The sequence below is a fragment of the Cupressus sempervirens genome, chromosome 4, assembly GCF_028749045.1.
Source record: "Cupressus sempervirens isolate cs-2001-9-10 chromosome 4, ASM2874904v1, whole genome shotgun sequence".
NCBI lineage: Eukaryota > Viridiplantae > Streptophyta > Pinopsida > Cupressales > Cupressaceae > Cupressus > Cupressus sempervirens.
In genome coordinates this window covers 60,984,529-60,999,191 of record NC_143121.1, presented here as the reverse complement: position 1 = coordinate 60,999,191, position 14,663 = coordinate 60,984,529, and positions in this window count along the sequence as shown.

The window sequence follows — 14,663 nt, the reverse complement described above, 5'->3', positions numbered from 1 at the left end:
TTGCTCATTTTTACTTATATAAACCAAATTAGAACATCTCAATATACCATATCTCTGATTCAATATGCTTATATTGAAGATAATTGATTTATCTTTAGGTCTGAGTACAACATTGCATTTGTCATTTATCTAGTCAAACTTTGGCAATGTATCACTCTCCCTCTGATTCCTCACTTTGCGATTCTCTTTTAAATTTATCCATTTTATCTCTTTGTTCAACAACATAAAATGCAAGATTTTCATCCTTTTCATACCTAACTTCCACTAAGGTTGCTTGAATTTTCTCCCATTCTAGGCAGATGTTATGAGTGTGACTGAATTTGTCACATTTGAACCATTGTACTTTGGACCAATCTATTTTCTTGTATGATTTGTTGAATTTTTTGTTGTTTTGATGAATTCCCTTTCTTTTCCCCTTATTATTGGTACTGATTTGAAACGCTTGAAATTATCCCTCTTGATTTGAAATGATTCCTCTCATAATTAATCTTGACTCTTCTTGAGTGCATAGATTTTTTGAGTAGTTCAAACTTAGGAAGTTTTGGTCAAGAATTTAGTCCATGAATAAATGTCTCCCAATATAGTGGTAGTCCTTTTAGGGCTATAATGTTGAGTTCTTTGTCATCTACTTGATTTCCAATGATCGTAAGTTGACCTTTCAATTCTAAGATTCTTAGGAAATAGGACGTAATAGTTTCTCCATTATTCATTTTGATGTATAGTAAATCTTGCTTAATGTTAGCAACCTACTTGTGTTATTAATTTTGAAAGTATTCTTTATAGTGGAGAACTTCTCAAAGATTGTCTTAAGATTTTCTATGGATGGAAGAATGTGATCTCTAACTAAATCTATGATAATCTTCATGGCTTTGATGTTGCATCTTTTCCAAGTTATTTTGTCTGGATCAATTTCTAGCATAGATTTATTTTCCTCTATTAATTTTTCTAGCTACATTTCACATAGTGCAATCATTACTCTGATTTTCCATGATGCAAAATTGTAGGCTCCTTCAAGCCTATCTTCTAGTCTTACATGATTTACCATTCTGAATTAAGGTTATATAAATTTTGATACAGAAATTATAAATCTGAATTTCTCTATCAAGGTGGTGTTGATACTATGTAAATGATCTAAGGATCTCTGATAGAGAGACACACATATATGCTTTTAACTATTCTGATTACTACTACAAAAATATGGAAATGATATTTATCCAATTCAATATGTATGCTTACTGAATCTAGAGTCGATACTTTATTTAAGACAGAGATATACTATTTCAGACTTATGTTATCAATTTGGAATAAATTGACAATGTTAATTGTTTAGACTGCAGATTGTATCGTTGAAGGAAGGAGATCATTACTTTTCTTTGCTAAAGAGAGAGATCATTGTGACTGAGTATGTCGTGTTACCGATATCAGTCTAAGTCAATGTACTCCATATTAAATATGCAAGGAATCATGTCCCCGTAGAGACATGACTCTATGTGGTCAATGGCCATGCAGGGTCATGTACGTACATGGACATAACCTTTGACCATATTTTTTATTCAGATGAAACAATAACCATATTAAGATCATCTCATCTTATTATAAGAACTCGATATATATATATATATATATATATATATATATATATATATATATATATATATATATATATATATATATATGTATGTATGTATAATACTTATCAAGAATATAAAACATCTAAAACAAATGTTTATGTAGAACCTATTGAACTGTCATTTTGCACGATGTTTAATGGCAGGAATCTTTTCGAACTCCTCTCTTGAAAATTTAATCTAGGATCAACTCCAAGGTTCTGAGCGATCTTGCAACCTACTGGAATCTGCTCAATTGAAGATAAATGTGTTTGTTCACAGGGAGGCATTTGTTGGTTCTAACCAATTTCGAGTAAGATGTCCAATCTGCTTGTTGTTTAAAAATTAACCACAAAAGAGATATGTTTTTGGTATTTTTTATTTTTAAATGAATGCAATCTAACAATGCAACTATATGAATTCCTAATGTAACCAAGAGTTAGCAAAGAAAATAAAAAAGATAAGGTAACGAGAGATAAAAGCAAATAACATAAAAGAGAAATTCCTAACAGACATAAACCACAGTAACAACACATCTACGAGTTAAATCGTTGAAAACATTGGGTAGGAAACTAATGAAAATAGGAGTAGAGCTTCCTTAAATCCACTGATGCAGTCGCCGATGGAAATTTAGTAAAAATTGAAAGATGTTTCAATTCTCATTGAATTGCAAGGCCACGAAAAATGTGGTCATGCAGGACAAGAAGCTATGTAGGAACAATAGGGTGATCTCTTCTTCAACTCAGTACATCAACAAAATTCGTCAACATGCAACAAACACCAGAACTAAAAGATCGCCCAATCAAATCAACACAACAAAACCATTGGCTCCATTATTATCATGAACAAGAATTCACAAAAAATAACACACTCCGGTAAGAATAACTACACTTAGAATGAAAGCACTAATAGCATATATTATTGCATCAAAATAACAGCCTAGAATACATGTTACATTCTTGAATTTATAAGAAACCATCTCCTCAATTTGTGTTGAGAATGAGAGATCTCTTAATGCAAGCATATGCTTCTAAACTAATAAAAAAAATCTAATTATGTACAAACTGACTCTCTAAATGGTGATAAGTAGGACTCCGCCCTTGTTTATATCAATTAATGGGTGCACGAGCCTTTACATGTCTTAAAACAAAGAAAGAAGTAGTACATAAGGAGGAATTCATACGAGCATCTGAGAGTCACTAGAAACTCTAAAAATGGAAGCTTGACCTTCTTTAAGTGTTTCTGGGAGTTGAACTACCATCAGAATGCATTTCTAGTTCACGGAAAGCTCTAAATTTGGAACTGGCAATTAACTGTCAGCGTACCGTACTTCCTCAAAATTGTCAGTGCACATCTAGAATAGCACACCTTGCGCACCTTGGTGGCAAGTTCAAAAATCCAAAATTTTCCCAAGTGCCAAAACTAAATTTCTAGCTTCTAGGTTTTCTTCCACTTTATACCAGATCTATATTTGGATTCTTGTTCTTGAATTTCTCCATAATCTCTGTGACTTGGGAAGCTTTGAGAAAATCCAATGCTTTATACTCATCTTTCACTCTCTTCAAGTTGTTACTAATTTCCATACGAATACCTGCAAAATTATCTAGTTTAGTGTCCAACTCCAACATAACCTCTTCAGTCTTGAATGTTTGTATGATATCTTCTTCTGATGAAGCATCTTCAAAGGCTTTTCAGAACTATTGAACCACTAATTATACTGGAATGAATTTAGTCCTTGAATCATCTTTAAGAATCTCAAGGAAAGCATCATTGTAATACTTCTTAGCTTCCAAAATATGCTCTTATCTTTGATCTCTCAACTTCTGAATATCTTTATGAAATCCTTCCATTACCTTATTCCCGACAGCTATCTTTTCGATCCAATCTTCTAGTTTATCAATCTCATCCATTGTATACACCTCTATGAGTGTATGACACCTTTGACCCTTTATTGTTTGAAGCACTTGAAGGTCTTTTCCCTAGGTATGTTCCTCATCCATCAGCCCAAAATCCTGGTCCACTATGGATACCAGTTTATCCACATTAGTTTGAACATGTTGTAACAAGTTCAAATTAGCCTGTATAATTTGTACACCTTTATCCTCAAAATTGTCACACCATTTTTGACATATGCCCAAAACTAAATCTAGTTGTACACTTTCCTTGTCTCTACTCTCTAATGTCGCAACGAGAGTGATTTCTGGATTATCTAGGTTAATGGGGCCCACAACTCCATGTAAATAGCCTCTCAAAAGCTCATTTTGCTTCCTCAGTGTTACCAATTCTTATTCATGTCTGTCCACCTGCTTTAAAACCTCTTTCACGCCTGTAGTGATCAAAACTTTAGCAATGTCTATCGTGGGCTTTCCTAGGAGGACCTCCTTGATCTGGTAATCACTAGGAGTCAAATCCTTGATGTCAACATGTGGAGTTATGTCAATATGTGCAAACAAGTCTTGGTCTTGGTTCTTCAATACAAAGGCCAAAATTCGTGCATCACCCATAGGTGGCTGAGGCTTCTTGATAGCTTCCACCAACTCATCCATACTCTCCTCCTCATTCAAGTTTAGTTGCTTCTTTTGTCTTGGCATAACCTCCCTCTTTAGTCAGGATGGTGTAATGCCCATAGAAGACGTGTATTTGGTTGAAGAGGTAGCTTGCCTTGCAAGCCCTTTTCCCTTATCACTCCTTATTGGAGTCTTCTCTTTCTGAGAGAGATCTGCATTGGGAGTTTATGTATCCATTGTAGCCACAGTTCTTGCCTCTGTATCTTGAGAAGTTTATCAAGGTTCTTCATGTATTTTTCCCTCTTTTGATACTTCATTGATTGGCCTTTGTTCTGGTTCTTCTCCATGTACTACTTGTTCTTGTTCTTTAGTGATAGGAGGAAGAGGAGTGGCTAAGCCTTTGTCTAAGAAAGACAAGTCCTGAAATGGTGGGGATGATGTACCTAGAAACCCTTGTGATTGAGGTGGCATTTTGTTCCAATCCTCTCCCAAAGGTTGATTCATAGGTGTATCTCGTAGCTTATCACCCACCATTTCAGTTCCCATGGGCATAAAATCAAAATCAGATAATTTGGAGATTTTTTTTCTTACCCCTCCTATTATTCAATCCACTATTGTTGCTCATCTTTAGAAATGGTAACCTGAATTAATTCACAGTGGAGCTTCTTCTTCTCTCTTCTTGGGCAGCCCTGGCTAAATGAGTCCTCTGACTCAAGGGAAAATTATCTTCTTCTTCTTCATCATCGTTCGCCTCAGGGATGGTTTTAGGCACCTAAGGAATGGGAATAACCCTCTTTTGTAACTTATGCTTCTTGTCCTTTTAACAATAGGTCCAACCCTAGCTTTGTTAGCAGCTGAAGGAGAGGCTTATTCCTCTTCAGTAAGTGGTGTCACCTCTTGTGCTCCATGTTCCTGTTCCTGTTCCTGCAAGGGCACTTGTGCAATATCTTGAGCCTAAGTTGCTTCGCCATCTTGAGGCTCTTCATTCTCAGGTGCTTGAGCCGCCTTTTCTTGAGGCTCTTCGTATTCAAGCTCAGCTTGTCTTGGAATGTTTCTTTTCCTTTTATTTTTTCCTTTATCTACTCTAAAGTACCCAACATCCCTATCATGTTGATATACCATTTTCGACCTAACTAGAGATTGAGCATGAAAGTGTTGGTACTATAACTTTTGCACTTTTACCTTTAATTGGGTGTGTTGTGGCTTGAAAGGTGATTGTCTGTGGAACTGAGTCGAGGTTAAAAGGCTTCTTCACCCAGTCCTTTGTCAACTAAATTATTTGTCTAGCCCTATGGTTTATATCTACATTTTCATCCCTATCAATCTCCCCATTCATAATCGGCCAATCATATATCTTGTCTCTGTTATACAAGGGATCCAAGACATCTTGAGTGTCTCACTGAACAGCCTTAAGCGAGATCTATTGCATTCATCCAATGATCTTCAATGGCATCTTCTTGCACAATTTGCTTTCCTCCCAAATGTTGAACTCTGCCAATATTCTCAAAATAGGGACAAGGGGAGTTATAATCTTCCAAGGGATATTGATCCCACTCTGAGTTGGAAGTCATGACATCTTTCTTGTGCTTTACCTCAAATGCACCTATAGTAATAGGCCATACGCATGTCTTCTTATGTTGTTTTCTCACTCTGTCATATGTAGATGAGAGTTGTCTTGCAATCTCCAATAAAATGATCCTATCCGATGGATGTCTTGGGAGTTTCTTCGAATTCACCATTGTACCAACTACCCTTAGGTAAGTGAATGTTTTAAACTGGATGTAGTAGGCTCTGATCTCTATGATCCTTATTGTTGCCTCTACTGACATCCTCTTAGCATAAGCACCTTTTATAAATCAGATGATTGCAAATATGAAAGCATCATTCACTATCTGGAATTCTTTGCTTTGATCTGAGAGCTTCTTTTTTACCAACTGAGGATATACCACATAAGGCCAAGCATTGGCATCTTGCATGCTTTCCTTCTTATACAGTCCTAGATAGTCAGTTGTCCTTGCTGCCAATAAGTACACCAAATATGATGTCATGTAAAACTTGGGGTCTACTTTGACTCCTACTAGTTGTTCATCTAAGTTTTCACTTAGTATTGTAGCCCAATCAATTGACATTTTGGTTGTACTAATGGTCTCTATGAAATGGACCATCCAAATATGAAGATGTCTTGCTGCCAGTAGGCCCATGATTCTGCTCAAAAGTACAATGGCATAACCAATATCATCCTCATATATCCTCTAGTCATATCTACCTTTTCAGCTCTTCATCCCAATGGTGTTGTATCAATCAAAAATTATGATTGTATGATCTTTGTGGCCTTCTTGTCATTCTCCCTATACCATCTTTTTGCTTGACGATAGGTTATCTTCACATATTGATCAGCTCTAGGGAGATGGAAAACTTTCTCGATGTTCCCTGGTCTTAGGTCCAAGAGTATCTCGCTTGTGACACTTTTAACAACTCTTTCCTCTGACACAATTTTTTGCCAATGCCATGATAAGCTTCAAGGATTGCACTAATGTAGGATGAGATGTCCCATTGACCAACCCTGATCTGATAAGTGCCGACACATCGGGTACCTCTCTTTAGGTTTATTATAGAGTACAAGGAATGTGTTTTAGTCTATATGTCCAAACTCAATATCTCTGATCTCTGAATGTCCATCTTGAAAGCGTGATTTCTTTGGTGCCTCTTGAAACTTGAAAACAACAAGTTTTGAAGCAATCTTTTTTACAAGCGAGGATGATGAGGAAACCATTTTATCTACACAAAACAAAAAGTCATCAATCCAAAAAGGTGAAAATTAAACCCTAAACAAACCCTAATTGACAAAATATCACACCTAGAACACCAAAACTTAAGAAAAACCACTTAAATCCCTCAAAATAGTCATGGTATGCAATTTAGCACACCTTGTAGGTGCACTAGGTACGCTTAATAACCTCTAAAGGTCATTTTGTGTATAGTTTTGTTGCACACCTGCACAAGTACACCCCCTTTAGAGGTGTGCACATGCGCATGTGTGCTACTACGCAAATGTGTTACTATGTGCAAAGGGGGGAAATTAAGCTAGTTCTCTAAAAAATGTACTAAGGGTGCGCACATGTGCACCTTGATGGGTGTGCATGTGTGCACCCTTACTTTGGTCTTGATGTTAAGGGTACAACAAATGACAAGGTGCGTGTAGGGGAGGTGCACACATGTGCACCTTGCCTTAGTGTTCTGTTAGGTTCTTTTTAGCCTATTTAGTTTTTTATATGAGCAAAAGTGCACACACAGGCACCTTAAACAGGTGCGCATCTTCAAGGTGTGCATGTGTGCACCTTTGATGACTTATGTCTTTGTCTGTGTGCAGGTTTGGAGATTGGCACACCTCTGGAGGTGCGGAGGTGCACTCGTCGACGATGTGGAGATAATGGAGAGAAGAGGAGGGGGTCCCAGGCTTTTATAGGCCCGAGATAGTGCACACCTTTGGAGCACATCTCCAAAGGGAGATAGAAGCACACTTGCACATCTAGCACACTTCAAGATGCACATGTGCGCTAGGTGCACTAGTGCACACCTTTGTACAAAATCATCCTTTATTCTCAAAATTTTCAACTTTTGAGATATAAGTTTCTCAAATAGATGACTAGGCAGGACCCGGACTCCAAGTAGACTCCCAAAAATGACTCAGACCACGAACTAGGGGTCCAGGAAAACAAAAACAAACAAAAAAAACACTAATGTGTCCCCATTTCTAGGAGAAATGGGAGGCATGCTATGTGAAACCACAACAGAACCATGAATACATATACTCAATATAATGTGTACTTCACTTCTACTGAAGCTACACTTTAACATAATTCAAATATACATTAATTGAGTGTAACATTGAACCTATCATTTAGATCTACTTCATCACTAACCTTAACCGTGATAAATCTAATTTCATAAAGTATTTCCTTTCTAGACTTTGAAGCAACTACAACCTTATCCCTTCTTTAGGTCTAGGAATACTATTTGTTTTTAATTGAAAACATAATAGAAAGAGAGAAAAAAATTGACAAAAAGTATTAAATTATACTTTCAATGTAGATAAGGTCGTAACACTAGATTTTATTTAAGCCCCGTATTGAAGTAAGGTCACTTGAAATGAATTTGTAAAGGTTATTTCTTCATATCCAACTTTTTTTTGTAGTCAACTAATTTTAATTGTATGTTAGTTGAAATTTTCTATTTATCAAGCATCTTTTATACTAATCAATTTTAAAATAAACATTATTATTATATTTACAATTCTCACTACTACTTGTTAACAATTAGAAAGTTATAAAACTCATGTAACAAATGGAATGATATAAGATTAATTATTATGTATTATTATTAATTATTATTTTATTAAGCACGACTAGATTTGAACCCAAGACCTCTTTGATAAGAGGCTCACAATTTACCATTGTGTTGTAGGCTCTTGCCTAAAGAATTGCACTTTTTTATTGATTATGAATTATTATCATATAAATTTATAATTCATTGATAACAATTCAGTATTATTTATTTTCCATACATTTACATCACATGTATTATATTTTTAGCATTTTATACTAGTCTATAATTAATTCCAATCGATTCCATTTCTATAATATTTAAAACTAAAACAACTAATTTTAAAAATACATTTGAAATTATAGGCTATTTGTGGGAACTTTGTTCCCAGGAATTAAATTTTTGACAAAAAATTTGCAAGTTGGCCAGGAAAGTTGTCAGTTTGGCCAAAAAATTGAGAATTCTTCCCATTAATTATTTACCAACCATTTTTTTTTTATCTCCCTCCACTTTTAACTCTTGTTTTGATATTTATTAATTGTTATCTCCACTTTTAACTATTGTTTTTATTTTTCTATTTATTAGTTGTGATCTCCACAATAACTATGTCTATTTATTTAACTTTTGACTTTTAAAATTGATTTAAATTTTGTTTTTTAAATTATTTTAATTTTTTTAATATTAGTTTAATTTTTTCTTTAAATATATTTTTTTAGTTTCTATAATTTATTTAGTCAATTGAATATTTGTTAGACATATTATATTTTTTAATCTTTTATTAATTTTTCATAATAGATTTTTTGATGAGTTTTTTTAAATGATTTTTTTCATATTTGATAAATTTAATTTAAATAAATAATATTTATTAATCTATTTAAAAGATTTTAGTAAATATTATGTTATTTAAATTAAAAATTATTAATAATCTAATTTGTTTACATAAGATTATATTTTAAATATCCACTTTTAACTATTATTTTTCTTTTCTTATTTATTTAAAAAATAGTTGTGATCTCCACATTAGATTAGATTATTTTGTGATCTCTATTTATTAAACTTTTGATCTTTTAAATTGATTTAGATTTTAGTTTTTAAAATACTTTAAACTATTATTTTTATATTAGTTTAATTTTTTCTTTAAATATTATTTTTTCATTTTTATAATTTATTTAGTCAGTAGAGATTAGATTATGTTGTGATCTATATTTATTAAACTTTTGATTTTTTAAATTGATTTAGTTTTTTGTTTTTAAATTACTTTAAATTATTATTTTTATATTAGTTTACTTTTTTCTTTAAATATTGTTTTTTCAGTTTCTATAATTTATTTAGTCAATAGAATATTTGTTAGAGTAATTTTCATTTTATTTTTGTATTTCTTCGTAATAAATTTTTTAATTTTTTTTTTTAAATGATTTTTTTTTTCATATTTGATAAATTGAATTTAATTGTAAAATTTTGAAATTATTGAACACATTTCTTAAACAATATTCAAATTTCTAAATTTTATATCTATCTTTTAATCTTTAAGTTTTTTATTTTTGTGTTTTCATTTTTAAAAAACTTATATTTACATTATTTAATGTCTATTCTACATTTTTCTCTTAAATCTCATCTCCACGCACTCGTTGCATGTACAAAAGCATACAACTACTAGTTTTATAATCATTTAAAATAATATAATGAATTCATTATATGCAAGAAGAAAATTTGTCAAGATGGAAAAATTATGTTATACTAATATATAATTCTTTTTAAATTAACTATGTAAGAACTTTGAGTAAATTAATCTAAAAAGTCTTCCATTCAAGTCTACTTGCACTAACACATAATTATAATTAATTTTAACAGATAATAATAATTAATCTAGACTTCAACTCATTGCCTATATTGATTATTTAAGTGAATTTCTATAAATTTGGAACTTAAAAAAATAATAAAATAATAATAATATTAACATATAACTTTATAATTATTTTAAACAATATATTAAAATAACTTCGAAAGAAGAAAACAAGAGCTCGTTTGAGCTTGAGTCCCTGCCTTTCGAAAGAGTGTAAAGCATATTTTGAAAGAAAGATAAATTATAGATACATAGATTCACGTAACAAAAGTTTATCAATTTAAATATGAATGAGCAAGTTTGATTTGATTAAAGATCAAGCTATGAATGAGACTTACAAATAGATAGATAAGATTTAAAAATAAAATAAAATAAAACTTTTATATATCTAATTAAAACAAGTGTGTATATACCATAAATAGAGTTCAAATGTATATAATATGAATTTTCTATTAAAATAATAATCTAAAACATATTTTTTTCTTTAAAAATGTGTAAGCACGTGTACTTGAATTTGTTTAATAATTTTAAATGTAAACTTAAAGTAAAAATAGTTTTAATTTATATATTCAATTAATCAAATTGTATTTGTAAATCATTTAAAATATTAAAATACTTACATACAAATTGCTAAATGCATGAATAACATTAAATGTTAAAGGTCCATTTTAAACTCACTTTCAGAATTATACACAATTTTTTTGTAAAACTTTTGTATGCATTAATTTTGAAAAAAAATTATAACTATAATATTCAAGTATATATATTTTATTCAATATTTTCTTTTAATATTACTAAATTAGTCTCCCGCTGACAAATAACACTATTCTCTACAAAAAAACTCATATTTCCAACTATTAAATCAAGTACCTACTGATTTTGAATTCACTGTTTTGTAATATTTGTATATTGATGTTCCAGAAACATCTATAGAAAACTAGACATTCTGATTCTTTCATGTGACAACACGGCTAATAGGTTCCACATGGCCAATGTATCAGGGTTCTCCATCGCATGTTTCTGATCCACAAATTCTTTGCTGAGACTCTAGTTCAAAATCCGCTAATTTTGTTGCACAAATTCTTCCTTGAGTGGCGAATAGGTGGCACCAAGAAGCATATTGGGTGCTCAAAATCGATGATTGCTTGGCTATTGCTAGCATGATCCAACAACACCAATTTCAGAATGCCAACCCAGATCTGTCTGGACCTTGATTCATTGAAATAGTGTACAGGGAACTGTAGTGAAGATGCCATGAGTTTGAAAATGGCAAATTGCCCAATAAGAGAACAGCCAAGGAATTTGGATCTTGTGCATTTCGACTATGAAATCTCTGAAATGAGGGAGAGATCACATTGGCTGAGGCCCATTAATTCAGGGGAACGAGCAAGAGGGCGTATATGAAATTGGGGATTTTGAGAGTGGAGAGAATAATGGTGTCTTTTCTAAGATTGCACTGGACCGAGGTCTGGTTTGCCTATGGTAGAAGCCATTTGTATTGCAGTTGGGCAAGAGAAGGGGATTGGAGTGTAGGTGGAAGAGAAAAGTAGGTTCAAATTGAAGGATTGTGTGCATTGCACCCATGAGAACTGGCTTCCTGTAACAAGAACCATCTTTTGGGTCTAAGGAGGACTATCCGTCTGGATTTTGGAAAATTTTGCTTTAGATTGTGGCATTTTTTCTGATCATGCCTCGATGTTGCTGCAGAAGAGCATGTTGATTTAAATAATTGCATTTTTTTTTATTCCTTCAACAAGAATGCAATATTGAAAAGAGCCTTCATATATATTTTCTGGGCAAAGCACAGATTCGATGCACAGATGAATTAATTGTGATATGAAATGAAAATTTTGAACCAACATTACTGCAACAACTGGTCAGACAACCTCTCCTTCCTGTTGATCTCTATGTGGAAGGCATGACTGAAGACCAGGAATAAGTAACCAGATTCAGCAATGAAGGGAAAACTTTGAGGAAAAGTTTGACTTTGGTCAGGCACTCTGCGTTTGAGGCAGTGATAATAAGGCGATCATTCTGAAGAAGTTTCTAGAATACAATTTCTCATAATTTTTAGAGTCAGTAAATTAATTTTACCCCTGGGAAAAATATGATTCAACCAATCACAAATTAAGAATTAATGTCTACAAATTAATTTTAAAATAAATCATTTTTGAAACTTTGGAAATAAAGTGACAATGGTCATAAAAATTAATTACGGACCTCATCTCGGAACATTAGTTCCCTGCCTTCTCTAGAAGGCAGGGACTAATAATTATAAACAAACTTGGTAAGATTCGATAATTATAAACAAACTTGGTAAGATTCGTTGAAATGTTATGGGGCTATACTAAATATCATATTCTCTTCGATTTTTCATCAACCTATGAAAATCATTGGAGTAATTGGGAGTCTCGATATCCTTGATAAGGTTCTGGTGGAGAGAGGACATGCAAGTCCTCACAACTGAAACGAGGTACAATGAAAAATTGAACTAGATGTACTTAAATGTGTACGCACAAGATTGTACAGCTGCTCATAAATATTATGACTCTTTTTGGTGAACAAAATAATGATGGTTGGATGAGAACTTCACAATCCCAAGCGACATACCTATCACCAATTTTTATTTTGATGTACTGATTGATTATACAGATGTTGACGTCTTTTTTTGATATCATATTAAGATTCTAACATATAACAGAGTGTCTAAATCAAAACTTACCTTTCAACTAAGCTATCACAAATAGGAAAGTGCGGTCCATCAAAATTGCATTGAGGCTTGTAACTTTTTAAAAACCTTTAATAAATGGCAAATCAAAAAGCACAAAAACTTATTTATACTAAATCACATCCAGTAGTCTTGCATTTTATATTTTTCCCTTATTAATCAAAGATATTTACTAGATAATTATCATTTTTCTAAACATTAAATGCCTATGAAATCCAGCCTGAATACCTGAAAGCTTTGTCACCCAAATTGGAACGTTAACCTGCATGTTATTTACACTTCACAGGGTTCTTTGATAAGAATAGCAATCTCACTATTATTGACTATGAAAACATCATATATCTCTAAGCATGGAATCTATTCGTAAGTGTTAACATTTGACTGACAATAGGCAAAATTGTAACATCTGTAGATTAAATAGCTAAAATGCTAATCAAGAAGAAACAATGTGTAAAAAGTTAAGATACCAATCCGGGAAACGATTTGGGTCCGTAGGTTCAGACAAAAAAAAAATCCCATTTGGATTTGTGGTTCGTAAGTGTGTGTGCCTATATATATACAAAAAAATAAGAGAAATGTAAATAATTGCAAAACTTAGTCATTTCACAATATGAATATGTATTGCTTGATAATTGATCAAATACCAAATGTCAAAGATATACACTAAATACCCGTTCACTAATCTATGTTCATGATTGTAAAGAAAATCATACATTGAATTACTAAATTGCAAATCATTGTGTAGTTCATCAAATAATAAAGTTTGAAACATAATGATAAATGACAAGTGTTTAATTGTTTATCAATGATGACAGTATCAAATGCCCCAAGGGTCAAATGGGTCATCAAACAATGAGGGATCAATGGCTTACCCCCTGCTGCAACTATATCTAGATCCTCATCATTGGAACAAATAATCTCTACAACCTTCTCTTAAAATGAGAGATTAGATGAGTGAAATATTTTTTATTGGACCCCATTTAGGGTTACAGAAAAAATATTTTAAAAATTAGTGTTTTATGTTGTTTTATTTCATTTTTTGGACCCTACTGCTGCGGGTCCACCTGTGTTTGCTCAGATTCGTGCCAGCAAGGACCCAGACAGACCCACAGTCCGAAATCCGGATCATGCGCGGATCTGCAGCAAACCCGGACGTGAATCTGAACCTGCACAAACCCGGGCCCGAAGCCAAGAAGTAGTGTGTGAACCCGGCTTTGTAGGTAGAAAGGTGCTGGTTCATAGAGAAATGCAAATCTGATGATTTTTTACAGTCTACCAAAACAGTCTCTGGTACCTATAAAAAGCGTTGAGGAGATCTTCATTGTTTCTATACTGGTTTAAAATTGTCATAAATATTTTGTCTTGTTAACTGTTTCAGTTCAAGGTTTGACACGCATAACTTATAATGGCAATCACATATGAAATTGTGCATAGAGTTGTTAAATAATGGTAATGATACAAGGAATCAATTTGATGACTTCTTACAGGTATACCAAAACAGTCTCTGGTACCTATAAAAAGGGTTGAGAAGATCAATTGGTTCTATACTGGTGTAATATTATCATAAATATTTTTTGTCTCGTTAACTGTTTCAGTTCAACGTTTGACACACAAAAGTTATAGTGGCAATCATAAGTGAAATTGTGCATAAAGTT